We start from the raw sequence: 3,430 nt of genomic DNA, 5'->3' as shown, positions 1-3,430 counted from the left end.
CAGATTGAAGTCAACATAAGAGGATGACGATAAGTTGATAACTAAAAACAAACAATATCTTGTTGTTCATGGCATCAACTTCTTCCATATATTTAGGATAAATTGATTGGATAACAACAAAAGAAAAGCCCTCCCAAGACATTGATGAACTTATATATATTGTACAATTGTTTACTTAATGTATAATATCATTATCAACTTCGTAGTGCGGTAAAGACACAAGTAAATAGAATAAGGATAAATACTTTCTCAAAAAACAAATAATATAAAGACACAAGTTATTCTCTTTCCTTATCTTTTCTGAATAACTCTCACTCATGCATACCATTGTATTAGACCTGTTAGCTATATATGTAATTATGAAAGCATTTTGAGTCCGTGGGGTTAAGCCGGTCAAGAAGTAAGGGAAGATGAAGGAATGAGAGTTAAAATAAACACTTGTCATCCCTTGTGCACAAGATTCCTTACAGATATACATATAGCCACCCACAGCAGAGGACGTGTGACACTTTCCCTATGTTAATTAAATTATCATCAAATCATAATAGGGATACGGATATGAACAAAAAATTATAGAAACCATAATTAATTTTCGATATAAATGCAAATACATAAAACAATATTTTATTAAAATGAAAATAAATTAAAAACAAATAATAATAAATAAATAAATAACTTACTGACAAGTCGATAGACTAACATACAATATACAATAAGTCCCCGTTAGCTAGCCATGTGTAGCAACCAAAAAAAACATGTCGAAGATAAACACCAATATAAACTTATTTGATAAAAAGAAAAATAAAACGTGTGGCTATGAATATATCCCCATACCACATATGACATGCACATAGGTTAAAACGTGGAGGTCTCTTTGGATGCGTCATGACCAAACGATTGTTATATACCAATATCTTTCAATGGTTTTTTCCCCAATTTTGAGTGGAGTATAAAATAGTAACTTCATATTGAAAAAGTCTCACGCAAACCAAAATTTTGGTTCATCTCTCAGCTCTCAAATGGCTAAGATTTATCCTCTCATAATACTCAATAGTAGCCATGAAGCTCCTTCTAGCTCTACTGCTAGTACTTCATCGTGTTCTAACAAGTACATGACTTCAAAGAGAGAAACATTCACCATATGGATGAAATCGCTTGTGATGCAAGGAAACGGATGCACTGCGTTTGATGAAAGGGGAGAGATCGTTTATCGAATCGATAACTACGACAACAAGCACAGCAACGAAGTTTATCTCATGGATCTCCGGGGCAAGCTTCTCTTCACTGTTTGTGAGAAGAAAATGTGTGGTTTTCTAAGCTGGGAGGGCTACAAAAGCAACACTATTGTTGGTGCCAATAGGCCAATGTTTCGAGTGAGGAAAAGTTGTAGAGCAATTCTTGGAAATAATGAGTGTTCTTATAAAGTAAGCATGGGATCTGAGACCAGTTGCAGCTACAAGTTAGAAGCCTTGGGGGGGAAATCATCAGCATTTAGAATTACAGACAGCAATGAAGGATTTGTAGCAGAGGCAAAGAGAAAGCAGTCAATTTCAGGAGTTGTATTGGGAGATGATGTGCTGAGTTTGGTGGTAGAGGCTCATGTAGATCACTCCCTTATCATGGCCCTTGTCACTGTTTATGGATTAATTAGACATCAATTATGAGCTTACCTCTTTAGAGCTAGTAACTCTGATTTCTTTTTCTTTTTTTCGTTTTTGGTCTATGTGAATACGACCGATTTTGTTGTTGGCAATGTTGTTCCTCATGGGGTTTTTTCCTCTCTTGTTTCCTTTCGTTGGAATTTTTCCTGATATTATTGTACATTTTAATTGAGATTTTGTGGGATTTAGCAGATTAATTCAGCCTAATATTGTACATTTTCCATTTTCCTATACAGCAAGCTAATATTTCATGTATTAACACAATTAACCCAACAATGCTTTAAGCCTGGGATTAAACTAATATCCTGACAGAGCTCCTCTCTCTCTCTCTCTCTCTCTCGTGTAAGACGTTAGAATGTCTTGAACCACTTAATGTGGTCCTCTAATCAGATAAGGATTTGGACTCTATGTTGATTAGGAGCTTAGCCGTAGCCTAGTCTTTTAGTCCTCTCTCTCTCTCTCTCTCTCTCTCTCTCTCTCTCTCTCACCTTTTTTTTGGGTCTTTTTTCAATGAATTCCATGTGTATCATGATTTTTTTTTCTTGATGCATAGTAAATGTACAAATTTTCTGCAGCAGGCAAAGCATGCATGATTGGAACTTGTGTAGCTGTCTAACAAGTGCATGCATCTGAATAAATTTTCATTATAGGCAACTTGACTTCATCTGGAAATAAAACGTGAAAATGAAGGCCACAATTAGAACATCCAATTGCTAAGTTACAAATTCTAATTAGAAATCTACCTCTTGTTTAACTACTATGACCCAAATCACCCACATCTTAGTTGTCAGCATAGAACAATAAGAGCACTTCCACCCACAAGAAAGTCTAAGGCAAGCGAAGCAGTCTGCCACTATTCACGTGAATAGTGTCACCTTTGCATTTGTGGTTCACCCATGAGAGCTAAGTCTAGAAGCAAGTCTAAGGCAAATATTATTCATATGAGATATGAGGAGATAAATTTGTATATAGTTTTTGGTGTGGGAAGTAAAGAATATGTCTAGGTATTTATTTAAAAAATTCTGGAATTTTTGGTATTTTTTTCTATTTTTTCATTTTTTGGGTTATTGACGCCATTATGACGTCAAGATTGCATCAATTTGCCCCAGCAGCTCAATCTGAATTTGCCCGTGGGCTTGCCTCGGCTCGTGGGACCCAGCTCTTGCCAGGGCTGGCCCTTGCGCTGGAGCTGCTTCCTTCCCCCCCGGGCTGCCTTTTGCCCGATTTTGAAGCAAGGTTGGACTTGCTCTAAGACCAATCACCAAAAGCCCTCTCAAGTTTGAAATACTCCACGATGTTAGTTCTGAAAAACAACTTAAGTGCATAACATGCCTAGTGAACAGTAATATTGGGGAACGGGGGACTCGAACCTAGCACCTTGGGTGTAGAAGTAAATGCTCTTAACCACTTGATCCACAATTTTGAGATTTGTTTTTTAATCTGTAATACTCAAAGAACGAAACACAACTACTAATGCCGACCAGAAGGCCACCAGCCAAAGGAATACATGTAGATTGAAGCAGCCATAATTTGACTGGTGTGGTACTTGATCTCCACAAATTTTAATGGTCAGTTGTCCTTCACGAGGCCAAGGCAAGAAACAAGGGTGTAGATTTTGGCCACACATCACAAGCTAATTGAGTTCAGTCCACGAAAAACTGATGCACCCTTGGCCATGGCCAGAAGTACAAAAACTATACTAAGATATATAGATACTCTACACATAAAAACGTACAACTCTTCTGATAACATTATCAAGAGCTGCAAAA

General features: G+C 36.9%; 1 pseudogene; it reads left to right on the top strand.

Annotated features, from left to right (window-relative positions):
- The first annotated feature begins 925 nt into the window (after positions 1-925).
- Positions 926-1,877, top strand: LOC103337485 (protein LURP-one-related 3 pseudogene; annotated as a pseudogene).
- The last annotated feature ends 1,553 nt before the right edge of the window (positions 1,878-3,430 follow it).

This window comes from Prunus mume, linkage group LG7 (genome assembly GCF_029339155.1).
Source record: "Prunus mume cultivar Tortuosa linkage group LG7, ASM2933915v1, whole genome shotgun sequence".
Classification (NCBI taxonomy): Eukaryota; Viridiplantae; Streptophyta; class Magnoliopsida; order Rosales; family Rosaceae; genus Prunus; species Prunus mume.
This window is presented reverse-complemented; position numbering and strand designations above follow the sequence as displayed.